Source organism: Lathamus discolor, chromosome 6, assembly GCF_037157495.1.
Source record: "Lathamus discolor isolate bLatDis1 chromosome 6, bLatDis1.hap1, whole genome shotgun sequence".
NCBI lineage: Eukaryota > Metazoa > Chordata > Aves > Psittaciformes > Psittacidae > Lathamus > Lathamus discolor.
Window position 1 is genome coordinate 2710132 of NC_088889.1, and position 27386 is coordinate 2737517.

The 27386-nt window shown below is 44.6% G+C and overlaps 1 long non-coding RNA gene and 2 pseudogenes across 1 annotated transcript; 2 read left to right on the forward strand and 1 right to left on the reverse strand.

The window, feature by feature from the left end:
* LOC136017804 (olfactory receptor 5AP2-like) overlaps positions 1–27386 on the reverse strand; it is a 313756-nt pseudogene that overhangs the window by 230471 nt on the left and 55899 nt on the right.
* LOC136017667 (uncharacterized) lies at positions 7067–12789 on the forward strand. The gene is made up of 3 exons (XR_010614036.1): positions 7067–7328; positions 12272–12337; positions 12602–12789. It is a non-coding gene; the product is annotated as an uncharacterized LOC136017667 (long non-coding RNA).
* On the forward strand, positions 25335–26268 carry LOC136017069 (olfactory receptor 8U9-like; annotated as a pseudogene).

Below are 27386 nucleotides of genomic sequence, written 5' to 3' on the forward strand. Positions count from 1 at the left end.
AGTAGCTCCCAAAGAACCAAACGCTGATGCAATCACTCCTCAAGGCCAGGAGCTGATGCACCACGTCCAGGCCTTGTGGGGAAGCACTGCAGAAATGCTGGGAATTGTAGAATGCCAGATTAAAAAAAAAGAGAAAAAAAAAACCCATAAAAAAGAATGAAGAACTCCTTGAGGCCAAGTTCTGATGGAACACCTCCAGACCTTGTGGGGAAGCTTTCAGGAGATGTCAAGAACGTAAAATTCCAGCAAAAAAACCAAACCAAACCAAATTTGTAGAAGTCCAGATTTAAAAAACCCAAACCAAACCCACAAAAAAACCCAAAAGTCATCACCAAAAAAAAAAAAAAAAAAAAAAAAATAAATCAAAGCTTGTAGGAAAACAGAGGATGCAGAAACGCTTCCACAGGGGGGAAAGGTCCATAAAAGCCCCCAGTGTGAAAGTTGCCAGAATGGTGCCATGTGGAGTGCTACAAAAGCCCCCATGGTGAATGAAGAGTGAGAAGCGCCCAAAAAACCAAATGATGAAGAACTTCCTGAGGCCACGTTCTGATGGAACACCTCAAGGCCTTGTGGGGAAGCACTCAGGAAATGCAGGAATGGGAAATTCCAGTGAAAAAAAAATAACAAAAGAAAACAAAATAGAAAAAATTGTGGAATTCCAGTTAAAAAGAAAGTAAATAAGTAACACCCCCCCCCAAAAAAAATAAAATAATAAAAATCAAAGCTAATAAAAAAATAGAAGTTGAAGCGCTCCAAAAATGGCCTGCGTAGTAAGATCCATAAAAAGCCTTTTGGATGTGAGCTCACAAAATACTGCCACATGGAGAGTGACAAAACAAAGCAAGGGTGAACAGGATTCAAAAACCAAAAACTTTCCAGAATGGCCTGAACTTGTGAAATTCCAGAAATGACCCAAATGATAAAGATTGTAGAAAAAAGAAAAAAACCAACAGTGACTCAGTGCAAAGCTCTCCAGGCTGCAGAGCTCCCAGAGCTCCCCAGGGTCAGAGCTGCCACAAAATAGTGAGCCCAAAAAACCAAACGCTGATGAACTGCTTGAGGCCACGTTCTGATGCAACACCTGAAGGCCTTGCGGTGAAGCACTCAGGAAATGCCAAGAATGGTAAGTTCCACAAAACAAAAAGAAACAAATTCTAGAATTTCAGATTAAGAAAAAAATAAAAATAATTCAAACCCAAAAAGAAAAAAAAAACAAACAAAAAAACCCAAAATAAAATTTAAGCCTCAAAAAGAAAGTGCAGCCGTGCAAAGATCCTCAGGCTGCAGATCTCCCAAAGATCCCCAGGGCCAGAGCTGCCAGAACAGTGAGAAGCTCCCAGAAAAGCGTATGTTGAAGAACTCCTTGAGGCCAAGTTCTGATGCAACACATCAAGACCTTGTGGGTAAGGACTCCAGAAATGCCAGGAATGGTAAATTGTAGTAAAAGAAACCAAACCAAAACAAACAAAAAAAAAAAAAAAAAACAACTGCAGAATTCCAGAGAAAACAAAAGCAAAAGAAAAAACCACCCCCCCAAAAAAAATAAATAAATAAATAAATGCTTATAATAAAAAGAAGAAGCTGAAGCGCTCCAGAAATGCCCAGGGAGAAAAGCTCCGTAAAAACCTCCAGGTGAAAGCTTCCAGAACGCTGCCACATGGAGAGCTACAAAACCCCCACGGCGAATGGCTCTGGAAACCCCAACAGCTGATGCACTCCTGCAGCGATGCGCTCCTCCAGGGTGTGCGGGGAAACGTGTCAAAGGTGGCAGGTGCTGTAGAACTCCAGAGCAAAATCCAAGCCTCCAAGTCCTCCCAGCAATCACAATGGTGAAGCACTTCCAACGGGTCCAGGGTGGAGAGCTCCCAGAAATCCCCATGGTGCAGAGCTTCCAGTGAGCTCAGGCTGGAGAGCAGCCAAACAGCCAAAAGATCAGTGAGTAGCACCCAAAAATGCCCTGGGTCAAGAGGCGCCAAAAACAAGTGAGTAGCTCCCAAAGAACCAAACGCTGATGCAATCACTCCTCAAGGCCAGGAGCTGATGCACCACGTCCAGGCCTTGTGGGGAAGCACTGCAGAAATGCTGGGAATTGTAGAATGCCAGATTAAAAAAATAAATAAATAAAATAATAAAAGCGAATTGGAAAAAAGAAGTTGAAGTGCTCCAAAAATGCTCTGGGTGGAAAGATCCCTAAAAAGCCTTTAGGATGTGAGCTCCCAAAATGCTGCCACATGGAGAGAGACTAAACAACCCAAGAGTGAGCAGCACTCCAAAATCCAAAACTTTACAAAATGGCCTGAACTTGTGGAATTCCAGAAAAAAACCAAATGATAAAGATTGTAAAAAAAAAAAAAGGCTGCAGAGCTCCCAAAGATGCCCGGGGTCAGAGCAGCCAAAGGATAGTGAGAAGATCCCAAAAAACCAAACGCTGATGAACTTCTTGCTGCCACGTTCTGATGCAACACCTCAAGACCTTGTGGGAAAGCACTCAGGAAATGCCAGGAATGGGAAATTCCAGTAAAACAATACAAAAAAAAAAGAATGTAGAAGTCCAGATTACAAAAAAAAAAGAAAAAAAAGATAAATCAAAGATTTTAGAAAAAAACCAAAAATAAAAAGATGCTGAAGTGCTCCAACCCCCCCTCAGAAAAAAAAAAAAAAAAATCAAAGCCAAAACTTTCCAATATTGCCGGAATCTCTGCAAAGCTCTCCAGGATGCAGAGCTCCTAAAAATCCCCAGGGTCAGAGCTGCCAAAAAGGAGTGAGAAGCTCCCAAAAAATATTGAAAAAATCAACCAAACTTCACCAAACAAACAACAAAAAAAAATTGTAAAATTCCTGATAAAACCAAACAAATTTGTAGGATTCCAGTTTAAAATAAAATATAAAAAAAAAGAACACAAACAAAAACCACAAAAATCCTCCACAAAACCCAACCCAACAAAGCCCCAACCAGCTTAAAGGATAAAAGAAGAAGCTGAAGCGCCCCCAAAAAGCCCAGGGTGCAAAGCTCCATGAAAGAGTCCATGGTGAAAGTTTCCAAAATGCTTCCGTGTGGGGAGCACCCTGAAAGCTCTCCAGGCTGCAGAGCTCCCAAGCATCCCCAGGGCCAGAGCTGCCAAAAGATAGGGAGTAGCTCCCAAAAAACAAAGGCTGAAAAGAAAAATCCAAACCCAAATAAAACCAAGCAATATTTCTGGAATTCCAGTTAAAAAAAAAAACAAAACAAAACAAAACAGAAAACCCCCTCTGCACCAAACAAAAACCACAAGAAGAAAAAAAAAAAAGATGATAGGGATAAAGAAGAAGCTGAAGCGCTCCAGAAATGCCCAGGGTGCAAAGGTCCATAAAAGCCTCCAGGGTGAAAGCTTCCAAAACGCTGCCACATGGAGAGCTACAAAACCCCCACGGCGAATGGCTCTGGAAACCCCAACAGCTGATGCACTCCTGCAGCGATGCGCTCCTCCAGGGTGTGCGGGGAAACGTGTCAAAGGTGGCAGGTGCTGTAGAACTCCAGAACAAAATCCAAGCCTCCAAGTCCTCCCAGCAATCACAATGGTGAAGCACTTCCAATGGGTCCGGGATGGAGAGCTCCCAGAAATCCCCATGGTGCAGAGCTTCCAATGAGCTCAGGCTGGAGAGCAGCCAAACAGCCAAGGATCAGTGAGTGGTTCCCAAAAGCCCCAGTGCTGCTGCAGTCCTCGGGGCCATGCAGTGAAGCACTGCTGCAGGTTGCTGAGCTGAAGCGCTGCTCTGTGGCTGCAAGCTCCCAAAACCCAAACGCTGATGAACTCCTTGATGGCACATGCTGACGCATCACCTCAAGGCCACATCGTAAAGCACTTAAAAAAGGCCAGGTACGGTAGAAAACCCAAATCTGAAAAGTCCTCCTAAATCTCAAGTGGGCTCTCTACAGATTCCTATAATGGAGAGGTCCCAGAAATCCTTTGAGTAAGAGCTCTGTAAAAGCCCCGGGGTGCAGAACTTTGTGAAATCCCTCAGGGGCAGAGATCCCAAAATGCACAGGGTGCAGAGCTGTCAAAAATCCAAATGCCAGTAAAAACCCCCAAGCTCAGAAGTTTCCCACGCCCCAGAACTGATCCCAAACCCAAAATGGCTCCCAGAAAAGGCCAGATGGTGATGGGATGCGCCGTGAAGGAGTCCTGCAGGTTGGCGAGGTGAAGCTCTCCTGCGGGGTCACCTGGTGAAATATTCCAAAATTGCCAGTCATGATAAATTCCAGAAAAGGATCAGACCTTGAAGGACTCCCAGACCCGAAAATGGCTCCTCAGGGTGGAGATCTAAAACAGCCCAGGGTGGAGAGCTCCACAAGGTAGGGAGCACCCACAAATCCCCAGAAGGTCTCCCTAAAACCCAATGGTGAAGCACTCCCAAAAAGCCTTGGGCTGAGAGCTCCCAAAATGCCACCAGGTGGAGAGTTCCAAAGATGACAAAGGGTGGATGGCTCCCAAAGATCCAAATGCTGACGCGCACTCCTCAGGGCCACTCATCTTTTGAGGGCACAACCATAACTGGTGTTGAACCTTGTTATAATCAAGGCTATTGTACCTGCAAGAGCTGGTCGTGGGTGGTGAAAGCTTCCAGCCTCCTGTGAGAGGCAGGCAGGTCTGGCTCCATGGTGGCTTTATGGCATCAGCATCCCAGGAGGGAAACAGCCACCTCTCTGTCCTCCCAGCTGCTGGTGGTGCTTTATCAGGACAGCAGTGGCAGGGCACCCACTGTGATGTCATCTGACGTATGAAGGTCTCTGGTTTCAGGCATGTGTCCTGCCTGGCCACTGCTTATGGAGAGGGACCCAAGTCTGATAACTGGCTGTGGCTATACACAGATGAGAGCAGGCACACCACAAGCTGCAGGAACCATGAAAGCGAATGCTCGTGCTGAACGCAGTCAGGATGGGCTCTGAAAAGGGAATTGTGTCCGTCCTCCAGGACGTGCACCAGCCCCACATGGTTCAACGGTGTCCCCAGAGCAACTTGATTTGTTACTGCAGGGTGGTGATGAATTGATAATAAAAGGGAGGAGGAGCAAAGCAAAATTAAATCGAACTGAAAACTCATTAATTTAATCTAGCAATGATATTATGTTATTTTAAGTAGTGAGTTAAATTCCCATCCCTTCCCAGAAAAATACCCAGAGGAAGAAATTATCCAGTAGTTCAGGTGTATTCAGGCGACCAGACCAAAAAATGACAACAAAGAGGGAAGAGTGTGAAGGGAGCAACAAATCAGTTTCCTTCTCTGACAGCATAACACCTTGTGAGGGGCAGGCACCTGAATGTGGACTCCAGAAAGCCTCCACACCTAAAGTTCCCATTGGCAGGGTAACAGAAGTTGGTCTCTAGCAAATTACTGATGGCTGATGGAAAACTGCTCCCAGAGTCCTGCCTGTTATTTCCCCCATGACAGTGTGTGTTTCTGAGGATGACTGTTCTGGCCACATTGTTGTGCATGTTGTATAAAATAAGGTGGGAAGGTCCCTAAAATGAGGCCCGGCCCCCTCACTTAACCTGCTCGTGAAAAGCATTTGCACATTTTTTCTGATTCTGAAGAGTCCTCCGGTCATCCTTCCCTTCAGCTGTAAAGGAAAACTGTCACACTGAATTCCTTCCTTGCACTTGATGCCCCCAGTCTCTCTGTGTCTCTTGGATTCAAGGTAGATGTCTATTCCTTTCTGCCCTGCAGAGCTCTCCCCATTTCCTTCTTCCTGCCAGCCTGCTGCAAAAGGAGCCCATCATGCTCCTAGCCAGAAGAATATGCACCGACAGTGCAGATGCCACCATTCTGATGTAGCTGGCTCATGTAGCCTCACCACCACATTCATAGAATCACAGACGTTTTGGGTTAGAAAGGACCCTAGAGCCCATCCAGTTCCAACCCCCTGCCACAGGCAGGGGCACCTTCCACTAGACCGGGTTGCTCAAAGCACTGTTCAGCCCAGCCTTGAACACTTGACCAAGGGTCAATGAGTTACACCACAGGCATGTTAATGACAAACAGCACAATGGCACAGCCCTTTGGTGAAGTCCTCCTACACCTTCAAAGGATGCCGTGTTGGTTTTTCATTAAAGCCTGGGAAGCTGAGAGTAGCTAAGTATCAAAGCACTTGGCTCCTTCTTTCTCATCCTTGTCCACAATGAAGCCATAAACCTACCCTCATTTTTACCTATCCCCTGAACAATCACTGTAAACAAACCCAGAGGGAATTAGGATTCAGTCAAAGGGACAACAGCCCTTTTAACACTTTGGTGGTAGGCAATTGCTAAGGCTGCAAGAAACACCCCCCAGCTCCAGACCCTGCACCAAAGCCTTGTGCATGGGAGCAGCTGCACAAGGGCAAGCACCACAGATGGGCCTGCCTCAGTGGCACTTCTTCCATAGGTCGCTGGTCCACAGAGATGTGCATTGTCACATTGCTCCTTTTCTGTTCCTGGTGTTTCGTGACTTTGGCCTTAGCCAAAATAGTGTGTAGGTTTGGTGGGTATCCAAGTGACATGTTAGAAAGAAGCAAACAGCACATATTATGGAGAGGGGAAGGAGTCACTCCCATGGACTCCAGGCTTGAAAAAAAAAAAAAAAAAAGAAACAACATAAAGGAAGCAAATTGTTGGGAAATCTCATTCTTTTAGGTAACTTTTGTTACCTTGGCATATGTAATCTCCTTCCGAGATGATGGAATTGATTCACCCTGCGATTTGACTGCCCTTGTCTTCAGGTACATCTTCATCCGTGAGACGTTTCTCAGCCCCGTTGTTTGCCCATAGCTGGCATGCCATGTCTTGTCCTGCCTGCCGGTTGTCCCTTGTGGGTGCTGCTGCGACCAGCTCATGTGGGTGGGGGATGAGCTGACTTACTGTGCAAATAGAGGGGATGAGAGGCTGCCCAGCTGGATGGGTACGGGTCCTCCCTATTGCCCTCACCACCACCCGGGGACTTGCCCTGCGTGCTCAGCCTGTGACAGCTCTGCTCAGAATGCCTCAGGGCTGACCACATCTGAAAACCTCCTATGTGGTTCCTATCAGCCAAGTAACCTTTGGTCAAAGCATTTGGCCACACCTGTGCCATTCACAGCTTCTTCACCTGTCAGCAGGAAGGAGGAAGGAAAGGAGGAAGAGAGACAGAGGGAGGGAGAAAAGGAAGGAAGGAAGGAGGCTGCATTCAGCATTTACCTCCAGCAGCCAGAGCCAGAGCAGCTGAGAGTCACCGTGGGAGACGCTCGTGATGTCCTCGCCAGGCTCCACCACCTCTTTGCCCAGCGGCCTGTCTGTCCTGACGGCTTTCCCAGATGTGCTCTTCATTCCTGAAATTGTGAGTGCTGGCTTTTCTCTGGGGGAGGGCAGATGCTGCTTGTGGGCGTCCAGCATGCTTCATGCTGCAGGCGTCTGAGGGTCAGACTTGGCACTAAGCGTGTGGCTCAGGAGCCACAAGGTTCTGGGGCAGCCACCTCAAAGAGAAACAAGCCCTAAGCTGGGGCTTGGAACATCTTTAGTTTGCAGGGGCATGTTGTTGTGTCCTTGAAACCTTTTGTAATTTCTGCCTGGTGAACTTAAAGGGGCTACTGGTGGGTTAGGTTGCAAATTGAGCCAATGAATTAACTGGAAGATGAGTTTAATAGCTGATACAGGCAGAGGATAAACTGCTTGCTTAAAGCAGGGGCTAAAAGTTGTCTGAGGTTAATTGTTTGCAGCAGCAAAGAGCCCAGGCTGCTGAAGCTGTACTGCTGCAGCGTTCCCGAGCTGGAGGTACAGAGAGCTGGATCTGTGTGTGTGTGCAACAGTGGGTGAGCAAAGGGTGAACCTTAGAACTTCTTCCTAGGTTGTAATGTTATTGAGCAGGCAAAGATCATAATCTTACCAGACTTGGTGCAGGTGATTAAAAGTAGCTGCTGTGAGCAGAGATCTAAAATTTAACTATAATCTTTAACGTGTGTTCTCTGCCCCCAGCCATGAAACCTCCTCTCTTACAATAGTTTGAGAGGCTTTTTCTAAAGCCTGAGTACTTTCATCCAGCACTGAGGATTTTGGCTGTGTTGTAGGGTGACATTCTGATTATTTCATGCTAAAAACTTCAACTTTGTGGTCTGGGACCAAATCCTTTCCTGTCACCCAGCTCAGTCCACACTCCTGGGACTGACAACATTTACTTCCTTCTCCTACTGATAGCAGTCAAGCAAAGAGGAATTAGCTTAAAGCAGGTAGTATTGATGTGTAAAGAAAGGCTTTCCTTCAGCTGCTCCAAATATGCTCTGGGGACTTGCCCTCTGTGCTCTGAACCTAAGAATAAGCCCCAGGTTTTCTGCAGCTGCATGAAAAAGGGTGAAAAGTCCCTGCTGAGCTCCTCGCTGGGCAGACACTCGCCAGCCATCCCTGCCACTGGTTGTGTTAGTCCTGGTGCTCATCGTGCCCTTAACCAAGGTACTGGCTGTGCCTCGAGCTGTTTGAAATTCCTGTCTCCAAGGGATTTGGCAGAGCAGCTTGCTTAATGGGACCGAAAAATAAAAGCACCCTATCTCTTGGTTGGGGTAAGGTCTGGAATTGTGCAGGCTCAGGAACCACCCAGGAAAGAAGAACGCTGCATAACCAGATTTCCCCATCTCCAGAGGTATATGACTCTACGTTGTGCAGCTGTATTATCTCTGCTGTGTACAAAGGAGGCGGCTGCCTTGAATCACAGCATTCGGAAGAATAAAGAGTTTCCTAATCTCTAGAAGAATCTGAGATTGACTGCAGTGGGTTAATAGGGTAACCACAGAATGAAAACAAAAATTGGGATTTAAAATACTGAGATAGTCTTGGAAATGCCAGAAGGTCCTTCCTGCAGCTCAGGTGATTGCCACATATGGATGTGCTGATTAAAACTATCCTTTTTATTCTCTGAGTCTGGGTTTAATTCTTGTAATCTATTTTATTTGAAGAGCTTTCTGCATATATGGATAGCCAGGCCTACGTGGAAAAGCTGAAAGAAGCTGAATACCGACATGTTTGCTTTGTAGAAGGTGATTAAAAAGATAAGTTTTTCTTAGACTGGTCCCCAACTTGCTATGGGTTGTTACTGAAAGCTTCTTGGCCATTCCCTCAGTTTTATGAGTCTGCTGAACAGCACCATGAAATCTAAGTCACTAATGGAACCATGTCAAACATACTTGCCTGAGTGAGAAATCACATCCTGCAGAAAGGGGAGATGGCGAGTGGTAAGAAATGAGAAGTGATGCTTCTCCCCCCAGCCTTGCATCTCACCCCAATTGTGTTGGATTTTAAAGGAGCAACTGTAAGGCTTTCTCCAGGACCTTTTGCTGCAATGCTGTCATGGTGTCGCACATGAGTTATTCCAGGGACTGCATGACTGTTCAAGTGTCAGTCTTTGGTTGTTACAAGAGTCATAGAAACAGCAGCACTTTGCAAGACCTGTTTTCACTCAGATATCTGCAAGGTCTCAACCACATCTTCAATTTAGTGTATTGATTTGTGTAATGGAAGCAACGAACTTTCCTACAAGTGTGGGCTGCCACAAATGATGTGGCATTTTTTGGGTATCATAGATCTGAAACTTTTTTCGCCACTTGCGGAATGCCTCCGCTGCATTTGTATTGAGTTGCGTGATTTGTATGAGTAGGCACTTGGATGCTGGAAAAAGCTGGCCTGGGACACAGTGGTGATCAGACTGATTTTACAGTCAGTGAGGCTCTCTTACCTCTGGAGATTTGCCTCCAAACGCAAGGCCAGTCAGTGATGAGGGATGGGTCTCCTTTCTCTGCAGTGTGGGTTCAACTGAGGAGCTCCTCATCATAAAATACTGCATAGACTAAACTTTGCACAGGTTCTGGGAATAAGTGGACTGATTTATAGCAGAGAAAAGCTGCTCAGTACGTTCTGGTGCAAAGGCACCACTTTGCAGCTCACACGTTCTTAGCATGGGACATTGTGCTATGAAAGCAGCAATAAAAAACCCTAGAGAGTAAAATTGGCCATATTACCTCCTTTCAACCTGTTCTCTGTCCTTTCAGGGGAACGTTTGCATGTGGCCTTCGCTAAGGCCATGCTGTTTGTGCAGTTGGGCTGGGTTTGACACAACTCCTTTCAGGGATCTGCCACTCTGCGTGTGAACCAAATGTGCTCTTTCGAAACAAGCCTGTTCATTGAAACCAGCATCCTGAGCACACTGATGTGGGCAGTGACAGCAAGAGGCAGGATTACAGCGAGGCTTTGTTTGGGTCACCATCAGAGACAGATGCTCCAAGCTAAATTCCCAGTTAACTCGTGCGATGGAAATCATCCTAAGAGCCTCCCTTTGCAAGTGTGTCTTGTGGTCACCCCATGAACACGGAAGTTGTTCAATGACTGCATTTCCAGGCTGGGTTTGGGGTTTGTTTTTTAATGTAAACACTATAAAACACAAAGCTTTTAATGTGGGTCTTAACAGGCAAGGCTGCTTCCACTGGATCTGATCCAATGACTGAAACAGTGAGGGATAGGAGAAGCTGTTTCTGATAAATACTCTGGCAAGGCTTTTAAAGGGGAGGCAAAAATTTTTCCTACTTGCAAAACAGGAATTGCCTGCGCTGTTGTTGGAGAACATTGGTGTTAGAGGGAGGAAGTCTTGGGTAATCAAAAGGTAATCAACAGGTTTAGGTAATCAAAGACCTGATTCCATTGTTTACTCTTAAAGGCCTTATGACTGTCAGCTAGTCTTCTCTTGCTGGGATTAGCAGTACTGCTATTTGTTCTGATGCAATATTTTGTATTTCTTTCCAGCAATAGAGATGGCAACTCTTGAACAGGAAAACAGCATCTTTCTTTCAGTTTTGCACACATAGTAAGGGATATACATTTTTTGTTTTAGGCGTCCGATATTGATGCTGGTACTGACCACAGGCTTTATTGTTGGCCATTGTAGCCTTTTCAGTGCTTAAAAGTAATAGTCTGTATATATTTCAAGCTTCTTAATTCATAAACTCAAGCTGCATTGCCCACATACACTCAGATTTACAGCTGGTTGACATCTGGGCATTGCGTTTTAATGCATCAACAACTGATTTCTGATTTTGGGGAACCCCTCCCACCCCCACCCCCCCACCCCCACCCCAAAAAAAAAACAAACCGAAAACAACCAACCAAAACAACAAACACCCAAGCCCCAAACAAAACAAAGTAAGACCACCACTACCACCAAAACCCCCAGCAACTGCAAGAACCAAATGTGGCCTCATCTAGCAGAGCCAAACACAAGAGAAATGTTATTTAATTTCTAGTATGTTCCTGCTTGTGACTACTTGCCAACTCTGGGCTTTGTGCTGGCTTATTTTTCACAGAAACGTCTGCGGTTGTTGACCAAATGAGAGTTTCATACCATTTACAGTGATTTTTTTTTTGTTTTTGTTTTGGTTTTGTTTGTTTTTTTTCCTAGAACTACATTTTTTTCACTGTTACTGTTTTTCCTAACGTCCAAACTGCCCATTAACATGCCTTTTAGGGACTTTTTTGTACAATAATGCTGCTTTTTATTTGGATTGTGGAGATTATTAATATCCAATTATTTATAGGCTTGTGCCAGAGCATATAGGCATCAGGTACAGGTCATATGCCTCCCTGTGTTTTTTACTGTCTAATCAGATTAACTACAGAAAACCAAGAACTTTGTGCAACAGACTAAACTGTTGAGGTTCCATTCCTCTACCTGTTTTGAGTCCCTAAATATAATTTTCTTCCTGTGAGAAATGGCATGTTACTTTCCTCTCTGCCTGTTACCTTTATAGGGTTAAAGAATCATCTACTGACTTTTCCTCATTTTCATTAGCTGTTAGCTTCACCTTTTGATTTAAAGTCACTTTACAAATACTCTTTACAAGAATTTCACATACTCTTTTTCTGATCATCATAATGGCAAGCTCACGGTTTTCATACTTAGGACTATGTGTTACTTATGATACCTTTTGCATTCAAAAAACCTTCCTGGTGAAGTGAAAAAACATTTCTTCTTTAGGAGTCAAAAAAAAATAGGAATTTCTCACACATGTTAAGGTGAATTGACTTCTTTTTGTACCTTGTCTGATTTTTGTCCTTAAGATTTCATCTGGTTTTATGTATTTCCTAACTTAAAGCTGAAGTAGTAAAAGGTGTATCTTGTGTTGAATGTTTTTATTCTACTTATAGACCCCATTGGTGTTAAAAGCTAATGTGTTATCCCAGTAATTGCTCTCATAGAGTAGTTTTCTCCTTTGCTGTGAGGTCTCTTTATAATGAATTTTTTTTCAGGTCCTGGATTCTGTTTCTGAAGATGTTTGGTTCGACATAGAAATAAAATGGATCTGCCAGCAAAGGGTAAGTAAATGTACATGCGACTGACTTTGATACTTTGCCATAGTTGCCATACTAACCTCATAAAAGCAATACAGTAACAGTCAGTGACTGCCAAAATAATGTCCTTCATTTCAAGTATCTGGTTAAAAGTGTTTAAAAAATAGTGTTATCAATAAGCTCTTTATTATGAGTGAAATTGTAAGGAGGTGCAGGTGTCGAAAGATTAAAAACCTGATGTGGGAGTGTTTCAGAAACATGGATTTTAATCAAAGTGTTGTTTTTCAGGGAATTAATGTGCACTCCGAAGATCTGCTGAGGAATCCATCATTTATTAAAAGGGCCAAATCTAAAGGCCTAGTTATTTTTTCATGGGGTGACGATGCAAATGACCCCGACAACAGGAAGAAGTTGAGAGAATATGGTATTCATGGGCAGATATATGACAGGTACTTAATTGTGCTTTAAAAATAATAACTAATACAGCTGAGAGATTATTGCATCCTGGTTCTTGTGAAATTTCACATTGCTTTTTGGTTGACTGGGTGTAGAATATTTTCCTTTCGTACTCTAAGTACAGGGAGCCCATAAGGCCAGGTCAAGAAGACTAACATTAACTCCTACTCTTTCAACTGTGTATATATATGAGGGAAAAGAACATTTTGTGAGCTTACATGTAATTTGATTCTTTAAAGAACTAGTGCATGGTAAGGACTTTTAACATGCTGTTAACATTTTAACATGTTAACATGTTAACTTTTAAATGTGTAGGTGACATGGTGAGGACAGTGTTATTTAACTGTTTGGCTGAAGTCTTCAGCCTTCTACGTTTAGTTATGGAAATAGTTAACACAACTTGAATGACTTCTGCTAACATTCTGTTGTGTTTCAAAGCTGTGAATTCACTGTTTTTTTCCTATTACCTTGGAGTTACACCCAGGCAAATAGTCAAATTTAGTCACTTCAGAAAGTAGTTACACAAAAAATTCAGATGGACATCAGAATACCTTGGTAAAACTTAGAATGAAAGTCTTACCTTAGTTCCTTAGAAAACAGACTAAGTTTTAGCTTTTTTATCATGAAAGATGTGAAATTAATTCTTACAAGCTGGTGATTAATTTGGACAGACGTATTAAATTAGAATTTCTGAATTTCAAATTTCACAAACAGTATGTTTGGGGAGGGGGGAGAAGATCAAGTAATTGTCAAGGGCTCTGTTTTATAAAGCAAAAACTAAGAGTCAAGGTATCTAGAGGCAAGAAACGAAATAGCTTGCTCTTAGAGTCCTAAGTTCCAAGTATAAAAATAGTTAACTCCCTTCAGTCTGTTCTTGACTACTGGGAGTCCTTCCAGAGTGGCGGGTTCCTCCGGTTTGCCAAAGGTCTCCTTGCTTGTACTGTATAGAGTGTCTTTCTATTTATTGGTGGAAAAGGAGAATGACATGATTTTTACCTGAGGATCGGGGTCAGACTGAAATAATTGACACATAAGTCCTCTTTCCTGCTACAGCAGTGCTACATGTTGTGCCTCTCCTGTAACTCAAGACTGAGGCCTTTCTAGTAGATGAAAAGTATCTCAGGACTAGTATGCAGATGAACAAAATGTACTCTGACTCTTTAGTGTACAGTCATAGGGTTGTTAGGAAATCTGATCCTGTAGCAAGCATAACTTGAAGTGATTAATTATTAGTCTACAGGCAGGTGGGGTGTTTTACTCAAATACTAATGCATAAATTGTTCCTATGAAATGCTCATCTACTGTTTACTAATCCAGCCTTCTAAAGTTCTTAATAGTCCTGAGTAATAGATACACACTAGAGTAAAGTAGTAAAGTGGATGACAGCTTTATTTCTGACTTCACCTTGCTTTCATTACTTTAGATACTTAATTGCCTAAATAATGTTGCATTTATGTCAAGGCAGCAAGTCTGCTACATGTCACCTTATGTTCCCTTTGTGCTGTCCAGTGTGTTTTAAGTCGCAGTATGATAGCAGAACACCTTTTACCTTTTGGTGACTATCCAGTTTGTTGTGAAAGGTAGACTTGAACGACTCAATATGAGTTACCAGCAAGCTTCCTTTATTGCAAGTCTTAACACCTTTTTATATGGTTTCTAACTAGGTCACACATATTTTGCTAGATACAATGTAACTTTCTGAGGATGCTGTGTCCTTGGTGATGATTCGCTGTTCCGTCCTCCTCCTGGTCTTAAACCTGCTGATTGTGGTGTTTACCACATTCCTGCTCCACCAGCTGCAGCATATCGATGTGACCCTTTTTGACAAGCCAATCCCCCACAATTCCCCCATTTTTATTTAAGAAGGAATAAGGGTTGAGTCAGGAGTCGTTGTAAACAAGTAGAATAACATTGTAAAGCACAACAAAGTAATAAACCCCCTATAATTATGAGACCTATAACAGCGAAGCAGCTTGTAAAGCAAACGTATATGCAGCTCTATAAAGTGAACCTCGATTTTCAAATAACTCGAGTAATTCAAAATCTGTACTTCTAAAATCAGCTAAATATTTCTGAAGCGCTATAAGCGGGTTACATGAAAGATAATTTGACAGACTATACAAAAAGTCTTTGTTTCAGCCAACTCTGGTGAAGATATCTTATAGACTGACAACCACCACAATACAATTCTACACTGATGACAAAAACTACAAGGTAGTGTCTACTGTGGTTGCCAAGTCCATTCCGAGGTTGTCGGAGGTGGCTGGTTGCAAGGCAATGGAGTTTGACTTGCTGCGTACACACGTTGAGGCGCTGTTGGACTCATGCTTGGGATCATCGTGCAATGGGTCTTGGGGCTCCGTTGCCTGTTTCCCGACCGGTTTTGTTTGCTTCGACAGGTAGCAGTACAATGGTTATCCATTTGACAATTAGGGCACCAAACCGAGTTGTGGCAATCTTTTCTCATGTGTCCATTTTGGCCACATCTAAAACATTGAGGACCCTTGACCATACCGGTGGCTTGCAAAGGCGCCAAGGCCACTAATACTTGCAAATGACTTTTTTGAATTGCCTCTCCCACTGCTTTTACTGCCTCAACCAACATTGCCTGATGCCCCATAGGTACCCGTGCCATTCGTTCTAACATCTCTTCTACAGTGGCATTTGCAGGTAACTGAACAAGTATCTGCCTTACAGCATCATTACAGTTCTGTATTGCACACTGACTCAGTAAAATACCATGCATGTATTCTAGAGTACCTGACTTCCTTATAGCATCAGCTACCCTATCCACAAATGTACTGAAGGGCTCGTCCTTTTTCTGTGTCACTTTCATGTAGTCAGGAGCTGCAGTAGTATCTTTAATCTGTGATAGAGCTCGCAAGGCTAGTCTCATAGATTCTTTTAACAATTCTGGACCTAGCTGGACTTGAGCCTCCTTAGTGGAGAACTGTCCAGTTCCCATCAGGTGTTGTAATTACACCCCAATCAGGGGATCTCCCTGGCCTCGCTGAACTGCAACCGCCTCTTGATAGGTTTTCTGCTAATACATGTTCCATAACAACAACTGCGAAGGAGTGAGGATTAATTTCACAATACTTTTAATATAACAGCAAATTTGTTCCCCAAATATATGACAACATCTGCCTAGTGAGTTCAAACTGAATGCCTGTGGAAATAACAGTTTGCCTTAACAGATAGCAATTTCCAATTTAAGGGAGACATTTCAGCATTTACTGCCTGACCTTGAGCGTTAATCTGGTACTTAAAAGGAAAGGCGAGAATCTTTTCCTGCAACGCTTGCGAACAAGTAAAATCATTGTTTGACAGAGCTTCTCTCTGAATAGATTTCCAGTCTATCATCTGAGTTCGCATTTGTCTACCCGTGCTCTGCAACTTTACCTTTTTTCTAAAGTTGTTCACCCTGCTTTGCACGGCTACAAACAGCAGTCTGCTCGGCAGCAGCTACAGCTGCCTGCCTGCTTCAGCAGCAACCATAAATACCTGTCAGCAACCGCACTTTTGCATTAACCCTTTCTTGCCTGAAATGTTAAACCCCTACCTGTTAAAAACTTTTACATGAACACGATAACAAAAAAAAAAAAATACATAGAACACCATCTGCCCTCATCGCACACACACACATACGTATGCATATGGGATCCCACAAGCACACTCCACACAACTACAATATTTGAAACACAAAATTCAGACAATCATTACTCCCACTACACAGTCCCACATACAGAACGTGGCACAAGGACCCTGTGAAGAGTATCAGGAAACCAGCTCCGAGAAGCATCATCGCAGTGTGAAGTGGCAGGCTCAGCCCTAGCGAGCGTCCCCGCAGAGGCTCTGCCTCCCTCACATCGCATGAGGCTTGGGCTTTTATACTGACCAAAATGCACACTCATTCTGACACAGGTGGCCAGCCTACGTCAGAAGAAGTGGCCAGCAATATCTATAAAGGTTTCCAAGCGTCAATAGAATCATAGACATATTTGCCAACTTCTAGTACATGAGTATCACAGAGAGACTGTATCAAATGAGTTGTATATGGGACCCCAAGTCCACAGTCTGCCATAGTCCTCCCAATACCCCTGATAAGGGCATACGAGAGACCTTCCCACCGCGGGTCTTGATCCAGCACATACATCACAGGGAAAGCACACAATACATCTGCATCCCCCACCCATCTCGCTTCTCCCTTTACAGCTGCCCATTTATCATGAGGATCTGGGGGATATAAATCAGGCTTCTTTTCCAACTCCATGTCAAAAGGATCATCCAGGTCAGCATCAGAATTAACAGGCGTCAGAACTTCAGAAGCAGCAACAGCAGCCTGATGAGCACGCACAGGCTCCTTCTTGGGGTCAATAGGGTCCAGGTCAAAAAGAGTGTCTTCATCTCTGTCCTCAGTCTTTGCAGACGCGGCGGCAACTGGCAGAGGCTCAGGGGTGGCCAGGGGTGGGGGGGGGACACTGGGTTCCACGATCTCACTTTTTGACTTTAACATCTCTAAAATAGTTCTCCAAATGACTGACAAATGTTTCACAGTGTCACCGCCTTTTGTGGCTGCGTCCCACAACTTAACTCGTGCACCATTCCACAAAGAGACCTCAGATACGGTAGACTCATCAGCCTCTGGATAATGCGTCTTCGACTATTTCAACATTAAATTTAAGTCTGTCTCTTTAATACCACGCTTTTCTAAAAAGCAATTTAATAAATTTAGGGCAGCTTGCCTCTCCATACCCCCTTTTAAGGTGCTCGTGCTCCGTTGCCCTACGAGGCTTCGTAGTTATGGAGCAGTGGGATATTGTGCGTCAGCCAGGTGAGTGAAATGCAAATTCTTCAACAGGTCTGTGTTTGGAACCAGGCTGCTGAGTTAAATCACAGTCAAAATGGGCTTTGCCACCTCTTTTCAGGCAGCCGTAGAACTTCAGCCTTTCATTTTTCCTCCTCAAGTTCTGCCTTTCTCAAAGCCTTTAAGTGAAGCTCTAAGGAGTTTTCTAATTTATACCCGCAGTGGTTTGTTAAAAACAAAGGCAAGAATGTTATCAGTGGAGTTGGCCGCAGGAGAGTTGCACTTTGGGTTGAGGCAATGGGGATTAAAGAAACCCAAAGCAAACATGGAAACGCACAAACACCCTGAAACAACAGGCACATTGAAGGGAACGAAAAAAACCCAACCAAAAGTCTTTCTTTCCTATGCAAGAAGTAATTTCTGGCACAAATTGCAGCTCCCCCATATCCTGGTTGCTATAAAATCGCGATGCCACCAGGGGGAACAGTACCACAGGGTTTCCCCACGCCCCTAAAACTTCCCTATTTCTTTAGCAGCTCATCACTCAAATGTGAGAGATGTCCCTGATCCAATTGTGTTAACAAGCTCCTCCGGGAGGGGATTTGGAGACGATGGGCTGACAGGAAGGAGAAGGCTTGGCTAGGTCCTGGATGGGGATTTTCCACCTGTGGTCACTTGAGCTGTGGCATCACCAGTGGGAAAAACACTCTTTAATACAGGGGAAAATAACCCAAACAGGGATGTGACCCTGGCCAGCACTAAGTCTTTATTCTTTATTTATACTTTATTCTTTATTTATACTTTATTCTTTATCCTTTATCTTTTATTCTTTATTTATACTTTATTCTTATTCTTACTCTTTATTAAAGTTACCATCCTGAAGCTGACTCTTACTGTTGCCAGCAGGACATGACAGTATCCACATATGCCTGCTCTTTAGATGCCCGTTTCCCCTTCAAAGCTGCATTTCATCTACTTCTGAACAAAATCCATTCCTTTTCCTATGTGACTTTTGTTCCTTCTTCGTACCATTGCTCTCTGTGGTCACCTCCAAGAGGTGCAAAATGGTCATAGGAGTCCCTCTAGGTATCAAAAGGCAGAAGATTTGAAGCGAGTGACTAGAAACTCACGGATCAGGATTTCTTATACATCACCACCACCTACTGGACATTGCTGGGAATAGCCACTCCTTTTTATTTAAGATAAAATCGCCTTTTTCTTACTCGCTGGGAAGCTTTGTGTAGCCAAGTGGCTTGCTCTTGCCCAGGAAGCTGAGAAATAATAGGTAAATAAACTAAGGCCATCATGTTGCCTCTACACTTGTCTGATCCTGTGTAGACAGTTTATTTTCTGACCCTGTTCAAGCAATGTCAGATGGTTTAACAGCTACAAAGTCCCCTCACATTTAGAAATTATGCTTTAAACCTCACTTTTCCTGATGCAATTCTTAGCTGAGGCTTCAGGTTGTATGAAATGTAGATTATTGTAGATTCATAGAGTGGTTTGGTTTGGAAAGGACCTTGGTTCCAACCTCCTGCCATGGTCAGGGACACTACACACTAGACCAGGTCACCCAAGACTGTCCAACCTGGCCTTGAACACTGCCAGGGATGGGGCAGCCACAGCTTCTCTGGGCACCCTGTGCCAGTGCCTCAGCACCCTCCCAGGGAAGAGCTTCTGCTTTACATCCAACCTGAGCTGCCCCTGTTTCAGTATGAACCCATCACCCCTTGTCCTATCATTCCAGTTCCTGATGAAGAGTCCCTCTCCGGCATCCTTGTAGCCCCCTTCAGACACTCAGAGCTGCTCTGAGGTCTCCACACAGCTTCTTTTCTCCAGGCTGAACAGCCCCCATGTTCTCAGCCTGGCTCCATACAGGAGGTGCTGCAGCCCCTGATCATCCTCGTGGCCTCCTCTGGACTTGATCCGTGTCCTTCTGATGTTGAGGATAGCAAATTCACTCTGCCTTTTAAATGGTTTTCTCTTAAATAGTCTGGGCTATCCATACACACTTTGAAGTGCTAATTCATGGTGTTTCAAATGATTCCCTTCTCCATCAGTTGTTTCCTATAGATGCACAGATCCCTCTCAGTAAGTATCCCCATTGCACATCTTTACTCCTGACAAAGCCATCCCAGATTTTATAATGAAAGGAGCCGAAAACACATCAGATTTCAAAACAGGTAAGGTCTCAACCTTTATCCCATGTAGGTGAAGGATTTAATTCCTTGTTGTTGATGTATGTAAATGACACCCATCACCACCTAAATAATCCCAGGCGAGCAGCTGGGATTCTCTGATGCTGAATTAAATGGGTGAGGATGCCTATACAGTAACCAAGTTCACTGGTGGATCTATCCCGGTAACCGGCATGGGGTAGGAAACCCACCTTTTGTTACGGAACATTGAGTGCTAGGCAGGACAAAACAGGGTCATTCTCTACTAGGGCTTTTGGGGAGTGACGAGGTGACTTCTGTCCTTTCCTGGAAGGCCCTGCAGCCCCCTCTCATTTTTGGGAGCACAGTAACGGAAGCATTTCTGATTGAAAAGATAATGCAGCTGCACCAAGATGAAAAGGAAGTTGTGCTTTTGTATTTTCATTCTAAGTAGCAGCATAAACTGAGATAAAGGAGAGCTGGGTTTTTCCTCCACTGAGGGAGGGACGCTTCTAAGAGTCCTTCCCAAGAGGTAATCTTATTTTTGAATACAGATACGACACACTACATACCAATATGTACTAAACCACCTTTGGGGATTTTTGAAGGCTGTATAAAACTCTTAAAGGCAGCAATTTTGGGCTGGTATTGTTCAAATAACACCTTCTGGTGCCATTAATTTTAAAACCTATTGGGTGTTTCCTGGCCTGGCTCTTGGGAGCCCTTTGGGCTGACCTTTGCCTGGTCTGACAGCTCCCTGGCGGTTAATGTGTAATCCCCTGACTTGTTTTACCCCTGGCTCTGTGAATACCACAAAGGACAACGCTCTGGAAGGATGGGTAGATGCTGCGTGGGAGAAGACAGAGCAGCATTACCCTTCTAGCTGGAGCCTGGAGAAGCTGTGAGTATTAAAACCCATTTCAAGTGGATCTGAGAGCAAAGAGGAGGAAATCCCTGAAATGAAACCCCTGCTTTGTCCTGTGGCATCCACAGGATCCACAGGCCTTGTAGCAGACCTTACCTCCTCTGCTTTATTTCAGGGCAGCAGAAACCATCACCTTGAGGAATCAGAGGGATGCTGGTGGTGTGAGCATGGGGCTTTTTTGCTTCATATTTTAAACAATCCTTTTCTTCACTCATTTGATAGTTTGTGCTCTAAGACTCTCAGAAGAGCAGCTAGCCAAACAGTGTGTTATACATCTATAGTGCTGGCACCTTCCACTTGTTGCTATACTGAGATCTTGAGGACAACATCCACTGTGATGGCTTTGGACTGCCAGAGTGGAGATTGAGATGAGCTCTTAGGCAGAAGTTCTTCCCTGGGAGGGTGCTGAGGCACTGGCACAGGGTGCCCAGAGAAGCTGTGGCTGCCCCATCCCTGGCAGTGCTCAAGGCCAGGTTGGACACAGGGGCTTGGAGCAAGCTGCTGCAGTGGAAGGGGTCCCTGAATGATGGACATTGGAACTGGATGAGCTTTAAGGTCTCTTCCAACACAAATCACTCTGGGATTCTATGCTTCTGTGAGAGCAAGATAACTGCTACCTAACCGGGAGGTTGTGCTGCAAGGTTTTGCTCGGCTGTAAGGTCTCAACAGCAGCTGGGTGTTCTCCTATCCATAATGTCAAGAGTTACATCTTGGATAACACTAGCAACAGTCTGCTTGGTGAGTCCTAGGGCAGCTTGTTGAAAGCTTGGCCACAAAGCGAGATCTTCCCAAATCAGAGTACGAAAGCCACAAATGGAGGTCCTTTCCCCAGGAAGACAGGGACAAATATTCAGTTAACTCTTCAGCAGAGTGTGGACCCTCAGCCTGCATGGGTAATATCTAAATGAGGGCGGCAAGGTATGGGTTTTTAGCTTATCTCCATTCCAGTGAGCGTGCTCAAGCTGCAGGGAGATTTGATTGCTGGGGGGAAGCTCTGGTGCATAGCACAAGCTTCAGCCTTAGAAACATCCCAGGCTTCATATCTGCACCTTGGATCACTTCATACCAAGCAGTTGGTTTGTCAAGCAAGAAAAAGTGAGGGTGAGCCTTTGTTAATTGTGAGCTTCAGGTCAGTTCTCCACTGGCAGGAGATGTGTGTGTCTGGGCAGGTGGATGCTGCATCACGGGGAGGATTGAGCCCCAGACCCAAAGAGTATGGCTCTGCTTGTCAGATACCAGGCAGCGCGCACTCCTGTTTTGCTCTCTGGTGTTAACTCTGTCAAATGATGATTAATGTTAGGCAGGAAAAATCAATGAGGATTTATTCTACCCGTCCTAAGCTGTGATTCTAGGAGCTGCTGATTTCTGCCAGGGATAATTTATCTTTGATCAAGCCTGAATGTGTCTTTTGTCTCCAAGTTAGGCATCGTGTCTAAAGCAAGGTGAGGAGAGAAATCCTGGCTCTGCACCATCCTACCTTAAGGAAAGCAAGCCACATTTGCCCTCAAAGAGCTCCTCCTGGGACACAGAGAACAGCCATTTATTTCTCATGTACTCACACTGGACTGGCAGCACCCAAAAGATAAGAAATAATTCCCTTTTCCCAGCAGTTACTCGGGAATTCAAGGACTTCCATGTGTCAATGGCTTGAGAGGAACTATGAGGAACCCTGCAGTTTATTCATTCTGGTGTTGCCCTCCCTCCTTGCCTTAAAATATCTACTTGCTTCCAAGTGTGTTGGTGGTGGTTGTGGTGTTCAGGCAAGACTGGCCTTGGGAACTTGGTGTTTTCGTCTCTCAAAGAGAATTTACCTTATATTGGCATATATATATACCTATGTGTGTGTGTGTATGTATATATACACACTTCCTATTGACTTAAAGTGGTGTAACAGATTGATAGACAAAACCTGACATTCTTAACATTATTGAGGGATTTGGGCCTATTCAGCATTTCAATTTAAAGACATAAAGCAGCCAACTGCTTATAGGGTCACTATGGTTGAAGATAATTATACGTCCCCCTCTGAGTTTATTCTCCTGGGCTTCACAAAGAGGGAAGACCTGTGGGTGATGTGCTTTGTCTTATTCCTTGTTGTCTATGTGGTTACCTTCATAGGAAACCTGGGAGTAATTGCATTAATCAGAATGGATTCCTGCCTACACACCCCCATGTACTTCTTCCTCAGCCACTTGTCTCTCCTGGGTGTCTGACGAGGTGGTCTCCATGCTGTACTCTGTGGCTGTCCCCATGCTGAACCCGCTCATCTACAGCCTAAGAAACATGGATATGAAGAACGCCATGAGGAAAGCAAAAAGTAGAGTCCTCTCCTCTTTGTCCATTCATGCTTCCCTGCCCTGGTGAGGAGAAGAAGCAGGCTGGATATTGTACCTTCAAGGATGGCTGGATATTGCACCTTCAAGGATGGTAGGATATAGCACCTTCAAGAAGGATGGTTCGATATTGCACCTTGAAGAGGATGGTTGGATGTGGCACCTTCAAGGATGGGTGGATATAGCACCTTCAAAAAGCAGGGACTAAATATACCTGGAAGCATGACACCTGGAACACATGCTTCTCCTTAAACCAAGGTTACATACTGCGCTGGGATGGACAGGACTTTCTCTGGCTGCAGCCCGAGACCTGACAGTGACTGTGTATTGGAAAGAAAGTTGTAGTCCAAAGCAATTGTTACTTAAATATTACTTGAAATTAATATCTTTTATTACTTAAATGTTAATAAACATAATAATAAACTATATTTCAGGCTTCAGAGAGCAAAAGGGAGAAGACAGGTGGTGGCTTTGCCCTGCGGGCATCAAACCCGCTGTTACCTGAGCTCATGTTTTATATTAGCAAAAGTTTTCTGGTGTTATTTCTGGTTTTAAGGAAATATTAACTGATATTTGCAGGTATTTCGAGACCAGACCACAAGTTGGGTCACATGAAATGACACAGGGGAGATTGAGATGAGCTCTTAGGCAGAAGCTCTTCCCTGGGAGGGTGCTGAGGCGCTGGCACAGGGTGCCCAGAGAAGCTGTGGCTGCCCCATCCCTGGCAGTGCTCAAGGCCAGGTTGGACACAGGGGCTTGGAGCAAGCTGCTCCAGTGGAAGGGGTCCCTGCCCGTGGCAGGGGCTGGAATTGATGAGCTTTAAGCTCCTTTCATCCCAAACCAGTCTGGGATTCTATGAAAGAAACTGATACAGGGCGTTCTCCGGCTCCATAAACTAAAATCTCTTCAAGTAAGTAGACAGGGAAGTCTTTCATGAATCCGTGCACCAAGACCACAGTGTGGTAGATAAAACGTGTCACAACACTTCAACCTAGTGGACAGATATCAGTGAGAAGAATTTTGTTTAGATACTACTGCAGTTCTGGTGTTGATTTGAGTTCAGGTGGTTCCTGTTTCCTTGCTTTTCTCATCAGTGCTCATAGCAAAATGGAAGAAAAACCCCAAATACACGATAAAAACCTGGTGTGGGGACAATTACTGTCTTAGTGAAGTCAGCAAAAGCAAAAATTAACTTTTGGGTCGGTTTTACAGTAAGATGTTAAGAAGGGGCTACTATGAGACTAAAAATGGTTGCAGAAACTGCTCTTTGCATTGCTGAAATCCTGTTTAAGTAGCGTTATGAAAGCCAGTAGAGAAAGTCATGAGAATAATCAGGGGTGAATCATGTAGACATTCACTTGTCACCCACTCCCTCTCCTCAGTGTGGGAGAACGGGGAAGACATCTCCTTAAATCCACATAGTTACAGCAAATTGTTCCTGGGCTCTATTAGTGCAGCTGGAGATGAAGAGATTGATGCTCCTGGTTGATGTTGCTTGTTGTCAAGCTTCATGGACTGGAACACCTCTGAGGTCAGAGAAATGAGTATAAATACATCTTGAACACTAGAAACTAGAGAGGGCTCTTGTCTGCCCTTGCAAGATGCAGCAGCAAATCACCCTCAGTGCTGCTTGTAAGGAAAGAGTGCTGAAACCCACTCTCAACATCTGCTTGGTGATGAATGTGGCCTCAGTCATCATCTGGAGGAGCAGCCAAACTCATCCCAGTTGCTGAAGGAGCTGAACGGACCCTGCAGGTTTCCTTGTCTGGGATAGAGCAAATTGTCTTCATAGTAGCTACTATGGGGCTATGGTTTGGATTGGTGCTGAAATGGTGTTGGTAAGTCCAGGGTGTTTTAGTTACTGCTGAGCTGTGTGGGGCTTAGTTGCCACCTGGGGTTAAACCTCGACCATAGAATAGTTAGGGTTGGAAAGGACATTAAGATCATCCAGTTCCAACCCAATAGTTAGGGTTGGAAAGGACCTTAAGATCATCCAGTTCCAACCCAACTTCCAAGAATTTCTCAGTTATTGACCTTCCTTCTGTGTTGAATGTACTCAGGAAGACATAAATAGGAGAGATGAAATGCTGAGCTAAACCCAGGTGGGTGTTCTCACTGTTGAGCTTGAGATTTTGGTTTTAGGATCCTCTTGTAGCCACCAGATGGAGGCTTGGCTCTTCCAAGAGCCCAAATCTCTTCCAAGAGCTTTCTAGAGTCCAACTGACCCTGTAGCAGGATGAGTTCTGCTTCCCTTTGGTGACACTGAGGAAGCTGAGGGTCCTCTTGAGCTGCCCATATCATTGTCTATTTTGCCCATCTCCTGCAGGTTGATGCATTACAGAGGATGACACCCGTCAATCACAATGATGTGCGTGAGTTCATTCTTCCGGGGCTGACCACCCGCAAAGACCTCCAGGTCCCCCTTTTCATGGCACTCCTGGCCACGTACATGGTGACCCTCTTGGGGAACTTTGGGATCATTGTGTTAATCAGGACTGATCTTCACCTTCACACCCCCATGTACTATTTCCTCAGCCACTTGGCTTTTGTCAACATCTGCTACTCCTCCATCATCCTCCCCAAAATGCTGGTGCAGATTTTGACGCTGGAGAAAACCATCAGCTTCTCGGGGTGTGCAGCCCAGCTCTGCTTCTTTGTCACATTTGGGGTCACCTCCTGTGTGCCTCCTGCTGGCTGTGATGGCCTATGACAGGTACGGGGCCATCTGCAAACCCCTCCTGTACCCCACCATCATGTGTGCACAGATGTGCTGGTGGCCTGTGGCTGGTTCCTATGCTGTTGGTGTCTTCCATGCGGTGACCCACACCACTATCATCTTCACCTTCTCCTTCTGCCACTCCAATGTTATCTACCACTACTTCTGTGACATTGCCCCACTCTTAGCTCTCTCCTGCTCCAACACCCACATCTACGAGGTGGTCATCGTTGCTCTTGTGAACATAAACTGTCTCAGCACCATGACCATCATCTTTATCTCTTATGCTTGCATCCTCCCCGCTGTCCTTAGGATCCACTCAAAGGAGGGCAGGAGAAAAGCCTTCTCCACTTGCACGTCCCACCTGATGGTCGTCACCACGTTCTATGGGGCAATCTTGTTCATGTACCTGTGCCCCAGCTCCACCTTTGCGTTGGATGAGAACAAAACGGCCACATTGTTCTACACCATCATGACCCCCACATTGAAGCCCTTGATCTACAGCTTGAGGAACAGGGAGGTGAAGGCTGCCCTGATGAGAGCAGCTGGGAGAAGGCAGTGAATGCAGGAAGCTGGTGACCAGGAGGGTGTTTCCTTGTTGCTGTTATTGAGCAGGACTCATTGCACAGAGGGCTCTGTGAAGGTGTGCTGAGGTGATTACTCTAATTTCTCTCTCATTTATAAGGTATCTGACACTGATATGACATGTAACACCTGCCTAGATGAAGGTGGGTGAGATGAAGCCCAACCTCATTCATCACCAATGGTCAATGGGCACAAAGAGCTCCTAAAAACACCTTGATTCATCCTGTTCATCTCATTGCTCTGTTCAGCGACTACAGAGACAGCCTGGACTACCTTGGCATGGTTTCCCAGGTTGCAAGGTTCAGAGGTGAACCCAGAAGAAGAGCCAGAAACTCTCTTCCTATGGAGTGTCTCTCAAACCCAGTGCCTACCAGGCTGGCTGAGAATGGAACAGACCCAAAGGACCACAGGGCATCATATAATCAGGTAATAACTCAATCACACAACTTTCCACTCTACTTTCTCATGGTAAGGCTTGTGGCACTCTTAAATAAAGCTTTCCCACCCAAAACCTGGCTCTTGCAGGTGAAATTGCAGGTTATGCTGAAGGTGTTTGGTTCTTCAGAATGTGTTGGTGCTAATTTCTCTGGAAGCCTTTGGGCAATTTGAGCCTTGTCTTTGTTGTTCCTTTGCCGATGGAGTGCAAATGTAAAGAACTTAATCGCATGTTGGGTCAATATCGACCCTTTCAGCAGTGATTGAATCATCAATGTTGGATTTCTGAGCTCTTAAAGCTGATTAAAAATTATACTTTTTACATAATTCACCAATAAGTTAAAGAATGGAGATTGATGTGGATATCCTGAAGGGCTCTCTGTCAAAGAAGCAAACCCAGGTAAAAAATGCAAGTAACCAACTTTAAAGTTGGGATAAATAGTGTTCTTGCTCAAATAAATCTTTCAACCAAAGGGTATTTCCTCCCACCCATAGGAAACAGGCACCTCTGTGTGTAATTCACCCTCTTGTAACTCCAGTCTCTTAAGCAAATCACATGAATCACAGCCCAGAAATGCCTGTTGGTCTCCCAGCAATGGAAACCTTTGTGCATGCGTGTATTTATACGGATATCTAGGATTATGAGATGAATCCTGGAAT